This window comes from Callorhinus ursinus, unplaced genomic scaffold (genome assembly GCF_003265705.2).
Source record: "Callorhinus ursinus isolate GAN/ISIS: 27379988/994484 unplaced genomic scaffold, GSC_fseal_2.0 scaffold12, whole genome shotgun sequence".
NCBI classification, from domain to species: domain Eukaryota; kingdom Metazoa; phylum Chordata; class Mammalia; order Carnivora; family Otariidae; genus Callorhinus; species Callorhinus ursinus.
In genome coordinates this window covers 84,714,744-84,733,288 of record NW_027397074.1, presented here as the reverse complement: position 1 = coordinate 84,733,288, position 18,545 = coordinate 84,714,744, and the positions used below count along the sequence as shown (strand labels likewise).

The 18,545-nt window shown below is 48.4% G+C and overlaps 3 non-coding genes and 1 pseudogene across 3 annotated transcripts; 1 reads left to right on the top strand and 3 right to left on the bottom strand.

Moving 5' to 3' along the window:
- Nucleotides 1-1,565: 1,565 nt before the first annotated feature.
- Nucleotides 1,566-1,637, top strand: TRNAC-GCA (transfer RNA cysteine (anticodon GCA)). Its single transcript has one exon. It is a non-coding gene; the product is annotated as a tRNA-Cys (tRNA).
- A 2,893-nt stretch (nt 1,638-4,530) lies between these two features.
- Nucleotides 4,531-4,703, bottom strand: LOC112811083 (U1 spliceosomal RNA; annotated as a pseudogene).
- A 4,261-nt stretch (nt 4,704-8,964) lies between these two features.
- Nucleotides 8,965-9,036, bottom strand: TRNAC-GCA (transfer RNA cysteine (anticodon GCA)). Its single transcript has one exon. It is a non-coding gene; the product is annotated as a tRNA-Cys (tRNA).
- Nucleotides 9,037-10,063: 1,027 nt separating this feature from the next.
- Nucleotides 10,064-10,135, bottom strand: TRNAC-GCA (transfer RNA cysteine (anticodon GCA)). The gene has a single exon. It is a non-coding gene; the product is annotated as a tRNA-Cys (tRNA).
- Between the last annotated feature and the right edge of the window lie 8,410 nt (nt 10,136-18,545).

Sequence of the window (18,545 nt, the reverse complement as noted above, 5' to 3'; positions counted from 1 at the left end):
TCAAAAACCTGCTTTTTCCTCCTTCACCTGAAATGACAAACTTGAATTGTATAGCCCCTGCCCTCTAGTTCCGCGGACTGGACGAGGCTGGCTTGAGCCGACGAACCAGCACACTCCTGGTCATTCCACAGACTCGGCACTGCCTGAGGACAGCGACAAGACCGAATCCATCCCAGACGTCCTCTTTGGGGGTCTGTTTCCCCAGACCCGCAGTGGTCCCAACTTCAGTATCACCCAGGGTCCTGTCCAGAGGCAAAAGCCGCCTCCGTTATTTTAACAGAGAATTTAATATAAATAATCGTTAACGAGTGCATCAGTTTCCTAAAGCAGCTGTAACGAAGTACCACAAGCTGGGTGCTTAACACAACAGAATTGTAGTGGGGCACCGCTCTGGGGCCCAGAGTCAGAAATCAAGGGGTGGGCAGGGCACACCCTCTCTGAAGAGGAGGCTCCTCCCTGGCTGTCATCTCCCTGTGTGTGTCTCCCCTCTTCCTACCAGGACCCGGTCATGCTGTGCCCCGACCCTCTCCCCCGTGACCTCACCCCAGCTAGCTGTCTCCCCCATGACCCCATCCAAGTAAGGCCGCATCCTGCGGTACCAAGGGAAAGATTTCAGCGGATCTTTTTGGAGCTCCGACCCATAACAACCAGAACGTGGAGAACTGATAGACGGAAAGGAGGGACTGAGTGTCACGGAGGTAGTAGCTGTCAGAAGCGGCTCGGGCTCCGGGGGGCCGGGGAACAAACAGAGGAGGAGGAACTTGGGAAATCTCACGGGCGTGGGGGTGTTCTCTGCGGATCCTGGCCTCAGATCCCTAAGGAGGCACTGGTGTCCCCCAAGAGTCGTGGCAAGGCGGGTCCTGCGAGCACCAAACTGCAGGGGGCAATCACGGCTGCTCCTGCGACGGGCTGTGGCTGCTAGGTGACCCCGACAGGAACCACCGCAGGCGGAACAGGTGCCTGGTCTGGCTCCCACCTTCCCGTCTCCCTCCCAGAGCCCTACGGGGACCAACCGGGAAGCCACCTGGCAAAGGATAAGCGTGGTTTACAGAGTCTCAGAGCCAGCATCGCAGGGCAGAGCCCAGAAAGGGGGACTTGGAGCCTAGGGACAGTCATTTCTTCAGGTGGCTCATCTCACCCAGCAGTTTAAGGGTTGACTACGTGGAGAGCTGAGGCGATGAGAGAGGGCTCTGGCTGCATCCGAGGGTGTAGCATTGTGTGGAGGGCTCGGAACCACCTCCAGTCCGTGTGTCTTCTACCCTTTAAGTGGTGCGCATTCTGGGTCTGTTTTCAGGTGCTCAGCACAAAAACCACGATACAGATGTTACGACAGATCCTTGCAGCTGTCAGGGAATGCTTCCCAAGTTGCTGCTTTCGCACAGGACCTGAAGATGGAGAAGTTGCCCAGCTGGGGGAGAAAGCAACCTGGGGCCACTTCTTCTAAAGCAGGGCAATGAGTTAGCAGTAAAGCAGGTCCTGCAACTCAGCCTCCGAGCTGAAGGGGCGGGAGTTCTGGGTGTGGCTGCACAGTGAAAGGGTATTAATTGGATCTCACCAGTATAGCAGGGGGTATAGCTCAGGGGTAGAGCATTTGACTGCAGATCAAGAGGTCCCCAGTTCAAATCTGGGTGCCCCCTGGCATTTTAGCCACTGGTGGTGGTGGTGGTGGTGGTGGTAAAGAAGTTCCAATTTCCTCTCCTCCTGCTGAATCTGGTTTCTGAGTTTTCTTGCAAAGGGTGAAGAAGCAGAGATCACACCCAAGCAGGCAGCTCTGCTCAGGTGATGTGTTTGTCCCCTCCTCTGATCTCCCCCCACTCCCCTCACCTGGTCCCTGCACTCGCCAGTGCATACTTGGTCTCCTGGCTGAGGGTGAGGACTCTGTCCTTTGAAGGTAGCCAGAAGGAAATCTGAGATCATCTATAAAAGGACAATATTTCAACTGCTGTATGACTTACCAACAGTTGCAAAGGAAGCCAGAAAGCAGTACAATAACACATTCCATATGTTGAAAGGAAATCACAGTCAGCTTTGAATTCTATTCCCAGCCAAACTATTCCTCAAGAACAGACAAAAGCTGAGAGAGTTTACTGCCAACAGACTCTCACTAAAGCAAATTTTAAATATATACTTTAGAGAAAAGAAAAGTGATCCCAAAATGGGAGATCTGAGACAAAAAATGGAATGTTGAACAAAGAAAATATAAGATATGTAAATAAATCTAAAAAAATCATTGACCATATAACATAATGCTAATGTATAATTTATAAAGTTTTCTTAAAAAGATAAAACTAAAATACTGGTTCACAATAACATACAAGGAACAGAGTGATAAGAGTTAAAGTATCTTTATGTAATTTGTGAGGAGGATAAAAATATTGATTAACATTAGAATTTTAAGATTTGAAAGCAGAAATTTCTAGGGTATCATTTCAAAAGTTGTGATTTGGCCAGGCAAAAGGGGATAAAAGAATGCAGGGTATATGCTGGCAGTCTTGCTAAACATTCATTAATTCTAATAATTTCTTTGTTGATTCTTTTCGATTTCTTATGTATATGTTCATACCGTCTAAGTAATTTGCAAGTTTTATTTCCCTTGTTCCAGTCCTTAAGATGTTTCTTTTTCCTACCTTATTGTACCGATTAGGCCCTCAAGTGTAATGTTGAATAAGGGTGTTAACAGTAGATATCTTGACTCATTCTGATTTCAAATGAAAAGCTCTCAACATTTTACCATTAAGTATGTATCGTGAACTATACTTTTTCTAAGTGATCTTTATCAAATTAAGGAATTTTTCTTCAATTTCTAGTTTGCAAAAAAAAATTTTATCATGGATGTGAAATTTTATCAAACCCCCTTTTTGCATCGATTGAGATAATCATGATTTTTCCTCTTTTAGTCCATTTACATGGTGAATTACACTTACTGCTTTTTGTAAAATTTAACATACTTTGGATTCCAGATATAAATCCAACTTAATCATGAAGTCCTATCCTATATATATATATCAGATATATATATATATATATATATATATATATATATTTGTCAATTCTGTTAGATAATAATTTAATTTTTTGTACCTATGTTTATGAGTGAGATTGGTCGATGCATTCTTTATACCGTCCTTTTTGGGTTTTGGTAGCAAGATTGTGCTAATCTCGTAAAAGGAGTTATAGAATGTATATATCTTTTCTATTCTTAGATTTTTATGTAAAAATAGTTATTTTTGTATAGTTACTGCTTATTTAAGGATGAGACAAAACTCACCAGTAAAACCATCTTACCTGAATTTTTTTGTGAAAAAGTTTCAAATAACAGTTTGAATAAAGTAACTACTTAAAACTTAGAGGACTATTCAGCTTCTCTATTTTTTTCTTGTGTCAGCTTTATCAAGTTGTAGTATTTTTTAAGTTCTTGCTCAATTTCAGCACAGCATAGTAGCAAAGTCTTTGGACGCTTAACACATAATAATACGTGGGTTCAAATTCTGGGCTCTGAGTGGACTTGGTGAAATTGATTAACTCCCTTAGCCTCAGTTTTGCCATATATAAAAAGGGCATGATTATAGAAATGAGCACAGTGATAATGCCTTATTTGTGGAGATGTTATGAAAATTAAATTAACATCTTTAAAGTACATAAAATCATGCCTGCCACACAGTTTAAGTTCCTTGTTCATGTTTGTTAGATTTTTAAATTTTTTGTATATTGTTTTTCATAGTGTTAAATAATCATTATTTTAAAATCTAGAGAATCTGCAGTTTTGCTTTCTAATTTTTGATATAAGTTTATTTGTTTCTGTTTATTTTTCTTATCAGTTTCATGAAAGCTTAGTCAATCTTTTCAAAAACCAACTTTTGGCTTTGTTAATCCTGTCTATTGTGTGTTTGTTTTCTATTTCATTAATTTCTGCTCTTTTCCTTCTTCTCTCATAATGTTCTTTTATCCAGTTTTTCTAACTTCTTGAGATGGATTTTTAGTTTATTTCTATTCTTCTTTTCTAGCATATTGCTCAAAGCTACAAGTATTTCTCTAAATGCTGATTTTCTTTATCCATTCATCTTGTATTGGATAAAGAAAATGTCACACACACACACACACACACACACACACACACAGTGGAATGTTATTCAGACATTAGAAAGAAGGAAGTCCTGCCATCGGTAACAACATAGATGAAACTGGAGGGCATTGTATTAAGCAAAATAAGCCATTGACCGCCCCCCCCCCGCCCAAAAAAAGGGTAAATGCTGTATGGTATCACTTTTTGTGAAAAAAAAAATGTTTTAAGTCAAACCCAGAAACAGAGAGTGGATTGGTCATTGCCAGGGGCTGACGGGTGGAAGAAATGGGGGGATGTTGGTCAAAGGGTAGAAACTCAGTTATAAGGTGAATAAGTTCCAGAGATCTAATGTATATCATGGACATTGTAGTTAATAATACTGTATTGTAAACTTGAAAGTTGCTATGAGAGTAGATCTTAAACACACACACACATACACACACACACACACACACACAAGTAACTATGTGGGGTGATGGTGTGTTAATTTTTTTTTCAGTCCCCTCTACCACAAATTATGCAATCGAGTTTCCCACATTTGGGGAAATCACAGGGGTCAGCACATCGGATTGCAATGAATGAGCCTCACCCTGGAAAAACCACCTTCATGATCATGGTATCTCCCCTGCCAAGTAAGTATGGGTGTGTTAATTGACTTGATTTTGGTAATCATTTCACAATGTATATGTAAATCATATTATACATTGTACACTTTAAATATATTACAATTCTATTTGTCAATTATATCTCAATAAAGCTAGGGGAGAAAGAAACTAAAAATTTTTAATTATTCATAATGTTTTTGTCCCCTTCTGTTAATTAATGAGAAAGGTTTATAAAAATTTTCCACTCTAATTCTGTTTATTTCTCTTTGTTATTCTGTCAAGTTTTTGCCTTACATATTTTGAAGCTATATTACTAGAAGCATAAAAATCAGGAATTTTTACATCTTCCTGTTAAATTCAGCCTTTGGTTATTAATAATTTATCTTTTTATCTCTAGTAATATTTCATGTTTTAAAGACTATTTTGTCTGATTGTAAGCTACACCTGCTTTCTTTTTGTTAATGTGTTGCCAGTCATTTATTTTTTCATCCTTTTACTTTTCAATCTTTCTGTATCCCAAATTTTAGATAATGTTTTCTGTAAATAGAATATAGTTGGTTGGTTTTAACCCCAGTATGATAATCTCTGTCTTTTAAACTGGGGCATTTAATTTATTTACTTTTAATGTAATTGCTGATGGGGGCGCCTGGGTGGCTCAGATGGTTAAGCGTCTGCCTTCGGCTCAGGTCATGATCCCAGAGTCCTGGGATCGAGTCCCGCATCGGGCTCCCTGCTCGGCGGGGAGCCTGCTTGTCCCTCTGCCTCTGCCTCTCTCTCTCTCTCTCTCTCTGACTCTCATGAGCAAATAAATAAAAACATTTAAAAAAAATAAAAAAAATGTAATTGCTGATGTATTTGTATTCAAGTCTACCTCATTTTATGCTTTCAATTTATAGTGCTTATTTATGTTTTTCTCTCTCCCCCCCCTTTTTTTGTGTGTTGACTGAGATTTTTATAATGCTGTTATTTTTGCCTACTGGTTTGAAAAATATAAATGCTATTTCTTCTATTTTAGTGATTATGCTAGACACTCCATATGCATAGTTATTTCTCAAAATCTGTGGCTAACCAATGGATTTATCTTCTGCACAGGTAATACAAGCATCTTAGAATACTTTTTAAAAAATTTTTTTGTTTACAATTTTTTTAAGATTTTATTTATTTATTTGACACGGGGTGGGGAAGAGCAAGCACAAGCAGGGGGAGCGGCAGGCAGAGGGAGAAGCAGGCTCCCCACTGAGCAAGGAGCCCCATGTGTGGCTCGATCCCAAGACCCTGGGATCACGACCCGAGGCTTAACCGACTGAGCCACCCAGGTGCCCCAGCATCTTAAAATACTTTTTTTTTTTAAGATTTTATTTAGGGGCGCCTGGGTGGCTCAGTTGGTTAAACGACTGCCTCCAGCTCAGGTCATGATCCTGGAGTCCCAGGATCGAGTCCCACATCGGGCTCCCTGTTCAGCAGGGAGTCTGCTTCTCCCTCCGACCCTCGGGCTCTCATTCTCTTTCTGTCAAATAAATAAAATCTTAAAAAAGAAGATTTTATTTATTTGACAGAGACACAGTGAGAGAGGAAGCACAAGCGGGGGGGGGCTGGGGGAGGGAGAAGCAGGCTTCCTGCTGAGCAGGGAGCCCGATGCGGGGCCCGATGTGGGGCCGATGCGCGGCCCGATCCCAGGACCCTGGGACCATGACCTGAGCCGAAGGCAGAGGCTTAACAACTGAGCCACCCAGGCGCCCCTTAGAATACCCTTAACTGCACTTACTTTCCTCCCAACTTATATGTGGTTTTTATCTTTTACATTATTCCATAAGTTGTGTTAACCTCATTATTGTTATTTTTCATACAGTCAATGTTCACTTAAATTTATTCAGATATTTACTATTTCTTGGCCTCTGTCTTCCTTACTACATCTGTCCTTCCATCCAAATCATTTCCCTGCTGTGTAGAATATACCTTTTAGAATTCCCTTGAGTGCATGCATGCTATGGATGAGTAATTTCAGTTTTTATTTGCCTGAAATTGTCTTTACCTTCACTCCTGAAGAATATTTTACCTGAGTACAGAATTTTATGTTAACAGTATTTCAGTAGATGCAATTCCACTGCCTTCTGGTTTTCACTGTTACTCTAGAAAACTCAGTTGTCAATCTCATTGGAACTCATTGAAAATAACGTGTCTTCTTTTTACGATGTTTCTGAGTTTCTGGTCTGTGATTTTCTGCAATTTTACTACAGTAACTCTGGGTATGGATTTAATTTTGTTTCTTATGTTTGAGATTCACTGGGGTTCTTGAATGTCAGCATTAATGTCTTTCCTAAGTTGCAAAATAGTCTCAGCCTCTGTCTCCTCAAATATTGCCTCTACTTCATTCTCTCATTTTCTCTTCCAGGAGTCCATTTAAATGTACACTAGACCTTCTCACTGCACCCTCTAGATCTGTTATGCTCTATTCTGTTTGCCATGCTTTTGTCTGCATGCTTTATAACGGATGTTTTTTCATCCCAATGTTCTAATTCACCGATTTTCTCTTTGGCTGAAACCATTCACTGACTATAACACGGACATACTCACTGAATTTTTAATTTTAGTTATTGATTTTTATTTTTATTTTTTTCAAAGTTTATTTACTTATTTATTTATTTATTTGAAAGAGAGAGAGAATGAGAGAGAGCACATGAGAGGGGGGAGGGTCAGACGGAGAAGCAGACTCCCTGCCGAGCAGGGAGCCCGATGCGGGACTCGATCCCGGGAGTCCAGGATCATGACCTGAGCTGGAGGCAGTCGCTTAACCAACTGAGCCACCCAGGCGCCCTTTAGTTATTGATTTTTAGATACAAAATTTCTTTGTTCTCTTTTCACATCTTCTTAGTTACTTCTTATGCTTTCCAGCTTCCTACTGAAATTTTCAAGCTTGTCTCTTATCTTCTTGAAAACAGCAAGCATTGTTTTTTTTACCGTTTGTTTCTGGCAGTTCTAATACAAAAAGTCCCTGTGTTTAGTTCTGTGGTCTGTTGTTTCTATTGATTTTCCCTGGTGGTTTTTGCCTCATTGTGTACATAGTTATTCTTGACTATATATTGAACACTGTATTAAAAAATGTATTTGTAGAACTAATCTGGAGCCAGGTGGAGACGATAGTATCCTTCATTTGCTTTTTCCAGGTATCTGAGTGGCTCTAGCAGTCAGGATATCTTAATATAATTTCAAAGCTTGAGTTTTCTGGGCCATCCAGATGTCACAAAGGCCAGCCACAAATTCTTTCAGGGACTGTTTTTGTTCAGTTCACCCTTCCTCCTCAGGGTCCTAGCCCAAAGCCAGAGTTGGTTTTACCCATGTCCCTACTCTAGGTGGGCCCAGAATTCTGACTTCTATCCCCCTGGTCCTGAGAGACTTCCAGAAATTCACTTAGCCGCTCCGCTGCCTCTCTTGGACTGAAAACCATGGTCAGGGCCAAAGCAGCCTCTCATGTGGAGCTCTATCTTTCTGTTTCTCATTTGTTCTGAATCTCCACTTTGTATTTCCTATCTAACTAGTTGGCTCTCTGAGGCTTTTGATGAGATGTTTGTAATATTTTCCCAGCTTTTTTATTTGTCCTCATAGGAAAGATTGGTTCAAATTACCTTCTTCATTAAGGAACATGGAAATTCCTCTGCAGGATTCTTTATACCATTATATGTTTTAAATCTTTTGACGAAATTTTTAAAAATTATTATATAAATCAGGGTCTACTTCTAGGCATTCTCACCAAGGAAATACTGATGCAGGTTAAAAAAGAAAGAGTGGTAAGAGAGAAAAGAGGGAGAAGGGAGAATCAAATGGTCCAAGTGTGTGGTGGAGGCAGCCCCTCTGAGAGATTCCCAGGGAGAGGACAGACGCTCTGCTTTTGATATGGTCTCTAACTCTTACAGTCACTTCTGGGAAGTAGGAAGATGCATACCCACACTTCACAAGCGGTAGCAGTAAGAGCAAAGAGATAACCTTCTCTCTGGAGATTATAACAAGGTTGAGAAAACGAGACCTTAAGAGAAAGGAAGTGAAGTCTCCCCACAGGCCTCGAAGGGCAAGAGTCTCCAGGTAGGTAGGAGGGGACGGAGCCAACTTCATCAGCCTCTTCGGTGAAATGTGACCCCAGTAGCTATTGTCTGGATGATGCTTGGGGAAAGATTCTGGGAGCTGGTCCTGGTGCAGATCCTGAATTTTTATCCCAAGACAAAGAGCATTCGTTTAATGGTTCTATGTGGGGAGAAGAGGCAGAGATGCCAGTACCCGCTTCAGTAATTTAAAAAGTAAGAAAGGGGCCACCTGGATTGGAACCAGGGACCTCTTGATCTGCAGTCAAATGCTCTATCCCTGAGCTATACCCCCTCCTGTTTATTGCTTCTCATTAACACCTTTTCACCCATGCACTGCACTCAGGATCTCTGTGTCTATAATTTGCTGGGCTTTTTCTGCATGTCCCAGGAGGTGGCAAGTCTCCTCCACTGTAGTCCACTTTCCTGTCTTCCCCTCTCAACCTTAACTAGTCCTCTCTCAACCTTAACTAGTCCTCCTCTCTCAACCTTAACTAGTCCTCCTCTCTCCTGCTCTCTTCCCCAGGCCGTAGCAATGGCATTGAGCTTTACACCTGGAAAGATCATTCAAGTCTGTACTAGTCTTTCTGCCTAGGTTGGCACACAGGCATCAGAACAACGGTGGTTGCTTCTGGGTCTTAAGTGAACCTCACGCTCAGCCCAGGGAGAGCCTCCTCCATACTCCAGGCCTCAGGAGGGTGCTCACTGTTTGACTGACTCATTTATTCACTCAACAAACACTCTTGGAGCACGATAGGTGCCAGGCTCTGTCATCCATGTTGAGGACACAGACTAATAAAACATTATCCCTGTTCCTCAGAGAGTCTTAGTCCAAGCAGGAGACAAACCCATGAACCAAAGTATTTCCACAGAGTGGCGGAAGTCCAAGCAGAGAGCTGTGAGAACAGGGAGTAAGAAGCTATGCTGCTAGGAAGTCAGGAGGCACTTCCTGGAGGAGATGGACAAGGAGGACCCTGCTAAAACGGAGAAGTTAGGGAGGCCAAGGAAGAATAGGGCCAGGGGAGGAAAAAGAACCAAAATGTTTTTAAAAAGCGGGTCAGGTGTGTCTGGAGATCAGTGAGGCTTGAGACCAAGATCACAAGGAAGGTGTGTTCATCGAGCCAGGAAATATTGTGGAAGCCTGAATTCCTGCTAAGGCCTGTGACACAGCATGACCAGCTGGACCTCGAGGAACCCTCACAACCACCCTCCCTGTTGTCCAATCCTAGAGATGAGGACAGAACAGAACCCAGGCACAGACAGCACCAGAATTATTTGCCTCCTTCTTATTTGTTACTTCACAGCCAAAAGTGACTTTGGCAAGGGGGCACCCGGACTTGAACCGGGGACCTCTTGATCTGCAGTCAAATGCTCTACCCCTGAGCTCTACCCCCAAGCCTGTCCTTACCCCTTAACTGCACCTCTTGAACTCTGCAGTTGCCTCGTTTCTGGACTGCTACAGACACGTTCCTCGAAGCAGGCAGCCTGCCGCATGACAGCCCTGCTCTCCTTATCATCACTACTCATTCGTCCACACATGAACACCTACTAACCAGCTTCTACAGGCCCGGCTCATCCTTCCCTCTCCCTCCATTTCCTCTTCCTTCCCGTCTGGCTCACCTACCTCTGCCACCCCTGTCCCGTCTTTGCTGCGTCGGGCAGTCAGTGGCCTTCCCATCCGAGCAGGGCCTTGGTCCTCTCCCCTCTCCCTGCACTGCGGTGCTGAGGACAGGGGTCTCTGCACGGGATGGAGGAGCAGGTCTGGGACAAGAACCTGGTCCTGGCACCACACCCGGAGACCCAGACAGAGGACCCCCTTTCTCCCTTTCCACCATACGCTCATCCACTTAACCTGCTGAGTACTGTGGCGGACTCAGGTGGACCAGTTCCAGATTCCTGCTCAAGGAGAAAACCCATCTGAGGAGGGGTGGAACACGGTGATAGCTTGCTTGTGAGCCTCGGGCATGGAAAACGGTGGCTTCCAGGACTCCACAGCGGAAGTAGGCAGCTCTGTGCGCTGTGAGCAGCGGGGAGGGAGGCGGCGGCCAGGGGAGGGGCTGCACTGGTGGCGGACACAGCCCAAGAAAGCTCCGCCCACCTCAGCCCCACCCATTGATGGAGGAGCCAAAAGAGGGTCTGAGGCCCTACCCACCCTTCCCAGTGCCCTCCCCGCCCCCTCCTTTGTCCCATAGAAGCAGCCTTCCCTACAATCTATGCGCTCACAGGACGCTGGGGAAGTAGCTCTTTTGTCCAGAAATACCGAGGAAGGCCCTAGAGCCCGGGCTGCTGCGCCAAGTCACCTTGCCCCTGAAGAGATCTCATACTTCTTGTGCCCTCCTCGCTTCTCCAGGCCGCTGGGACACACCAAAATTGACCACAGACTCCTTCCATTGGGTCCACTGGTCCACTGACCCAAGGGGGTGATATTTTTAGTTCTGACTGACGGTAGGGCAACGAGGTGGCACCCAGCAAGCAGGAACTGGCCCCTGACTGGTCCCTGCCCCCAGCCTTGGGGAGGAGCTTAGGCGAACCCAGGGGAGCGTCGCCTTGTGGGCTCCTTCCCCCGACAGAAAGCTGGTGGTGAGGCTGCTGGCTGGCCCTGCTCCACCTGGGACTCCCAGCCCTCAGACTCCTCTCCCACACCCATGCCGCCAGGTGCCACTCCAGTCCCCTCTGGCAAGGAGACGTGTTTGAGCAGCTAGGCTTGGAGGCAGGCCTGAGACGCTGAAGCCGCCAAGGGTGTGTGCCTCGAGGCTGGCAGCACAGGGGGGCCGGGGAGAGAAGCGTCTTGCTGGGCTTGGCCCCGTGGGAGGTGGCCAGAAAGGGAGACAGGAGAGGAGGCTCGAGGACAGCGTGGGAGACTGCTGAGGCCGGGCGCTGGGAAGGGACGGTCCCCCGACACTGTTCTCGTTAACTGTGGTCACTAAGAAAGAAACCAGAAGCAAAAATAGCCAGAAGGTTACATTTCTCAGGAAAGCAAGAAACGAGCGTTCTAAGCACAGGGCCGTGAGGTCAACGTGATGAAGTGAATTCTGGCAGAACGGGGTCACAGCAGCAGCAGGGAGAGAGGACGGGACGGGGGGCTCCCTGCCCCGTGTGTTACACTCAGCGTTCAAGGGGCGCCGCTCCTGCTGCATCGTGCTGGGGAAGGGCTGACAACTTCCTCACTGTCGCACCAAAACCCAGAAATATTTGGGCTTTTACGTAGAAAATTTCATAAAGTTTTTCCTGATGTGTCATATTGCCAACCATTAAAGAAAATCGGTTTCCTTCTGAGATAGAGAGCTGGTGGCGTGACTTCGAGTTGGGCGAAAATTTCTTAAATATGACACCAAGAGCTCACCCGATCAACTGGACTCCATCAAAATTAAGAACCTGTGCTCTTTGAAAGACACTGTTAAGACAATGAAAAGGCAAGTCACAGACGGAGAGGAAGTATTTGCAAGCCACTTATCTGATACAGGACTTGCACCAACAGACAGAACCTTCAAAACTCAACCCGAAGAAAACGAACAAGCCAAATGAAAAAAATGGACAAAAGATTCAAGAAGATAGTTCACCAAAGAAAACATACGATGGCAACAGCCACATAAAAATACCCTCAACATCGGCAGTGATGAGGGAAATAAACATTAAAACCACGATGAGAGACGACATTGCGCTAGAAGGTAAGTCCGCGAGACAGACGGTGAGCAGTGTTGGTCAGGGTGCGGGGCGGCCGCCGGGCAGCCTAAAACGGTGCGGCCACCTTGGGGAATCGTTTGGCAGCTCCTTAAAAGGCGAGGCATACACCTTCCATACGACCCAGATATCAGACTCCCAAGGATTTCCCTGGGAGAAATGAAGGCACTCAGCCATGCGCTGGTGCACAAAGGTTCGCAGCAACTTTCTTTCTAAAGCCAAAAACTGAGAACAACTCAAGCATTTATCAACAGGTGCAAGGACAAAGAGCAGTGTGGGCCTGGGATGGAATACTTCTTATGGCTGAAAACGAAGGAACTATTAATACTCAGAACCGTAGGGACAGACCTCAAATAATTATCTTGAGTAAATGAAGCCAGACCAAAAACAAACAAAAAAAGGCGGCGGGGGGTGGGGGCGGGAGTACATATGCTCTGATTCCATTTATATATAATTCTAGAAAATGAAACCTAGTCTGTAAACACAGACAGCAGGTCACAGGTTGCCTGGAGTGGTGACAGTATTTTAACGGACTAGTAGCTGAGGGGTGGGAGATTCTGGGCGCCAGCTCGGACACACCGTCTGTTTCACCCCTGTCCCACCTTACGCTCCCTTCCCAAAGTTCTGTGGCCTCCATCAGCCCTCCGGGGCCGGCACCCCCTTGCTCTCCACCAGCAGAGATCATTCGCTTTCACACTTGGCAGGGGTGTTCGCTGCTCCCGCACCACTCGGCTTCTTGTCCGGCGAAACTGAAGAATACACAACTGATTCATCCAAGCCCCTGGAGTCAGTGGTGGTTCCGTGATCCAGTCCCCCGCCCTGGGGGCTGGGGACCTCTCCCTCCTTCCCATCTCCCCGAGCCTCTTGGTAGCTCTGAGCAGCTACCGTCAACAGCCCTCTCCTCTGACTGCGTGTCAAGCTACGTGTCAGTCTGCACATACCTCTCACTCCCGGGACACGACCCCCACCTGGGGTTCTCCTTCTGGCCATCCTGTCTTTAAACACGGGGGAGCACCCCACTTGTGCAACCTGCCTCCCGGCCTCATGGCCGCAGCTGTGGCGGCCTCCAGGATGCTTCCTCACCAGCCCTGCCAGCTTAGGCCTCTGCTCCTCCATGCTCGGCTTGTGCCTGGAGATCTCTGCATCCATGCTGATAAGCCTCCCCCATCCCTGGTCCCTCAGTGCCTTGACCTCGACTCCTCTTTGGCCAGAGGACACCCCTGGGACCTGGTTATCACTAGAAACTGCCCCACCTCCAGAAATGCCCCATCCTCAGGGTAATCTCTAACTTCCCCTCCACCACATCCGCATGCCGCCCTCTGCCCTTCTCCTTCCCTTTCCCCCCAACTGTTCAGCTCTTCCCCGCCTTTCACCCTCCTACCCAACACAGATGCCATGCTTCGCCACTGTGCTTGGCTTCCTTGGCTGTTCTCACGGGGTCCCAGAGGGCTCGGGCAGTGGGGACCAAGGCTGCCAGAAGCTCCGGACTCTGGGAGAGCCTGTTTTCATGTTTTTAAATTTTCTCTACAGGCATATCTCATTTTATTGCACTTCGCTTTATTGTGATTTCTAGATTCTGTTTTTTTGTTTTGTTTTTTTTTGTTTTTTACAAATCGAAGGTTCAGGATGTCCGTGGAGGAAGTGGAAATAGCAAGAGAACAGAACGAGGAGCGCGGCCTGAGGCGGGGACCGACGTGCCGCAAGCTCAGGAGCAAACGGGCCCGGCCGAGCAGGTGCTGCTCCGGGACGAGCAAAGCACGGGGTTTCCCGAGTCCCCTCCCCGGGGCGGGGGGAGACGAAGAAGGAGCCAGCACAGGACAGCAGCTCGGCTGAGGAGGCGGCGGCGGGGCCGGAGAGGACCGACTCCCATTCCGAAGGCAGCTGTCCTGGGGGGTGAAGGGCCCCCGGGCGGCCGCGGCCGCCGCGGAGAAAGCGCGCGTGACGGGCGGGCCGTCGGGGCGGCGAACCGCACGGTGGTCTGAAGCAGCCTCCAGCGCCCAGCACCCGGAGGGCTCAGCGGCCGGCGGCGGCGCCCACACCCTCCACCCGCGGGAAGACCAACCCGCTGACCGCTCCGGGGGGCGGGCAGCATGTTCGCAGGGAGGGCTCGTCCAACCGAGGCCTGCACGTGGTCGTTGCGGACGTAATGCTACTGCACAGCCCGCAGACCGCCGCAGCGCGCTCGTAACCCGCACGCACTGGGAAACCAAAACATTCCTTGGACCCGCTTTATTGACTATTAGTGTCCCTGCAGGGGTCTGGCACCGAACCCGCAACATCTCCCAGGTGCACCTGTGCTAGGGATTTCTGAGGTCAGAGACAGGTGTCGCGGTGGAAAGAGCCCTGGCAGGTTGTCGGGGAGCCGGGAGAGCTCGGCCCACAGGTGACAGGCCGTGAGCTAGGACAGAGGCTGTCAGGCTGCCCTCCGACACCACGGATCGCCTTCAAGTCACAGAACATTTGGGGGTTTTTTGCTGAACATGCAGCCACCCAAACAGGACCAGGTTTCCAGGCCTCCCCTGCAAGCAGATGTGGTTGTGTGGCTGGTTTTCTTCAACTGGGTGTGAGAGGCTCTGCCTCCTAGGGCTAAGTTAAATGGGACAATTTATTCAGCTGCTCTGCACCTTGGTCTCTTGATCTATAACAGGAGTAAACAAAAGGTTGTAATGAGGCTTCAGTGGGTCAATACTGATAAAGTACAAAAGTACTACATATGCGTTAATTAAATAAGAAGTAAACACACGTGCTGTCCTTAAAGGGAAAGAGCACCGCACCCCTCCTTGCCTCCCTCTGACAGACTACGGATGGTAACGAGCTGTCTAGAACCATGGTGACAAGGCCCCATCCTGGGAAGGGTAGAGCAACAAGCTGGAAGGAGCCTGGGTCTGTGCCATCAAGAGCCCGTTAAGGGAGAGCAAGCACTCACCACTATCATGTTGAAGCTACTAGTTCATTACTTTGTTTTGTTTGGGTTTTTTTTTTAAGATTTTATTTGTTTATTTGACAGAGAGAGAGAGAGAGAAAGAGAACACAAGCAGGGGGAGGGGCAGAGGGAGAGGGAGAAGCAGGCTTCCCGCTGAGCAGGGAGCCCAATGCGGGACTCGATATGGGACTCGATCCCAGGACCCCGGGATCATGACCTGAGCTGAAGGTAGACGCTTAACTGACTGAGCCACCCAGGTGCCCTCATTACTTCATTTTGTTTTGTGTTTTCTCAGTCCCTGTTCTGGCAGCCAATCACATATCCTACGTAACATAGGGAGCATGAGTCAATGTCCTTCAAGGGCTAAGTAACCTCCCCAAAGGCACCAATCTCTAAGAGCCCTCTTAAGAAGAGGGAATGATCACTGCTCCTCCTTCCTGCCTCAGCCATCAGGGTAGGCATGATTCTTGTTAAATCAGTGAATGAATGGAGAACATTCCAGGCCACCAATACCTAACAGCTACCCACATCGTGCAGCACTGAGCCAGATTCTGTCCCTAGGATGATGAGGACTCAGCGTGTCCCTTTCTGCGGTGCCTGGAGGCACCTGTATCACGGTCATGCTGGGGAGACAGCCAGCCCAGCCGCCTGTGCCCAGTTCCCACACACCAGGCTGGCTCCATGATGAATCTGGGTCCTGGACACCAAGTTCCTACCCTGTAGTCAGTCCAGGCTCCCGGAGAGGGAAGAGGATCAAAATGTGCTGAACCTTTACCTAAAGGTTCTTCAGACTTATTGTTAGGTGAAAACAACAAGCTGCAGGATGATAGCGTGCACTATGGCATTCATGTCTTTGCAACCCTGTATTTTTCCAGTTCCCACGTGAATGAAAATGCACGAGAGGAGCCTGAAATGTCGCATGCCACAGTGACAACGTGGGGGCCCTCGGGAGGGAAGCCAACAGAGAGAACCCTTCAGCTTCATCTACACCTTCTACATTTCGTGGCGCGAATGTACTCTTTTAAGAATACACTTGCAGAGTCAAAATGCAAACCCTTTCAGAGGGTAGAGGCTGGTTAGTCTCTGTTCAGAGACATTGCCACCCTTGGTTCTCAAATGTGGACCTGCCCAGGGTCCCCTGAGGAACACCAGGGGAACATCCAGATTGAAACCCAGACCCCACCCAGACCTACTGAAGGAGAACCCACATCTACACTTTCCCTAGGACCCCAGGAGGAGGAGCCTGCCTGTGGAAGCATCCAGTAAATAAAGCAGTCTCTGGGGGCCTCTGTGTTTGCAGAAACAGCTCCTGGAAGTAAAACCTGTCCTGGGGACAGAGCTCTCTCCTGCTGAGTCTGGAAAAGCTTACAGAGAAGGTGGAAGGCAAGAAAGTAACCACAAAAACAGCAGGGATGTCTCAGGCCACAGGACAGACTGACCCCAAGTCCTCTAAGGACCTCATTCCCCCACCTCCTAGTGCTTGCCTGAGCCCAATTCAGGAGCAAACCCCAGCTTCCCGGCAGAGCTGAGCTGGGGTTGGGGGCCTCTGGCCCAGGGGCATGTCGGCCCAGAACTGTGGTGCCTGCCCTGGGCAAGGAACAGCCCAGTCCTGCCACCCCTGCCGCAGGGGCGCAGCCTGGTGGCCACAGGGACCCTGCAACGGCTGCCTGGGCTCCTGCCCTTCGAGCACTCATGGCCACAGACCCTCCCGCTCGCTGCCTCAGCCTGCTGCCCGGGGCCCCTATACTAGGCCTGCCCATGGTTGTCTTATGTGCGTCACTCAGCACCAGGTCAACACCCACCTTTTTTCGGCTCTGAGGTCAACATGACTGCATTCACACACTCAAAGAACTTCTTCAAAAGTAAGCCTTCCTCCCCAAATAAAATGTCTGAGTCTAGAAAGCAAGGAACAGGTGTCTTGGCAGGACCTGTGTTCTGAGAGAACATGTCCCTTGCTTCAACCAGAGTGGTCCTGCTTTGCCCTGTGTTATAGGTTTCCAGCTGTCATTCAAATAAAGGGTTCCTTGCCTAAAAAAAAAAAAAAAAGGTTTTGAAAACTGCATGTTGAAGACGCTGCTACCATCTGAGAGAGAAAGACAACTGAGCTACTATTGTTCATCATTCGTCTAATTCTCCACAGGGCCAGGCAGTTGGGGGGGGCGGTGTGTGCCGGGGCACTGGGTCTGGCCCAAACAGCAGCTCACTGCCCCCTTCTCTGTCTCTGTTTCTCCAAATGGGGGGACTCCTGACACCAGAATGCCCTCGCTAGGTGAAGGTGGAAGGCTGGGCCTGCACTCATCTCGAGGGGACAGGCTCTGGGGGCTCTCACCCTGCCCGGCCGCCTGCCTTGCCTCCCCTCTCCACTGGGGTCTGGAGCTCGGGCTCGGTGGTGGCGCAGTCTACGAGGGAGGAAATGGGCCTGGTCTGCCCTAAAGGCAGTGATGGGACTCGGCTCTGCAGGCCTTGAAGGGAAAGGGCGCCTGCCAGGCGTTTAGAGTAGGACCCACCCCGCTTCAAGATGCGTGGAGGACAGCACTGAGTTTGGGGTGAAGCAGAGCCCCCCGTGCTCCCCAGGCAGGCAGTGCGGGTGACCAGGCCAGGACTTGGAAGGCGTCCATCCTGCTGCCCCCACAGGGGACAAAGTGGAATTCAAGAAAGGCAGGAAGAACCCAAAGTCACCTAGGGCGCCTGGGTGGCTCAGTCGGTTGGGCGACAGCCTTCAGCTCGGGTCACGATCCTGGAGTCCCGGGATCGAGTCCCGCATCGGGCTCCCTGCTCGGCGGGAACTCTGCTTCTCCCTCTGACCCTCTTCCCTCTTGTGCTCTCTCTCTCATTCTCTCTCTTGCAAATAAATAAAAATCTTTAAAAAAAAAAAAGAACCCAAAGTCACCTAGTCCAGCCACCCCACCTAATTGGACAGATGAGGAGCTGAGAACTGGGACAGGGAGTTTTTCACGCATGGAGGGCGGTTGTCAGTTTGTGCATCCTGCAGCGCGGGCCTCCCGCAGCCCTCCCTTCCACGGGCCCCCCTGCTTCCCCGGAGCCTGGCATCCTCCCTCACCCCATGGCCTTGCAGCACACCGGGACCATCTTCTGCAAGAGGAAAATTGGTGGCCAGGCAAAGGGAAGGAAGGCACCTTGCTCTGGGCCTCAGCCTCCCAACTGGGGAAGGTGGACAAAAAGCTAACTGCTGAGCTCCT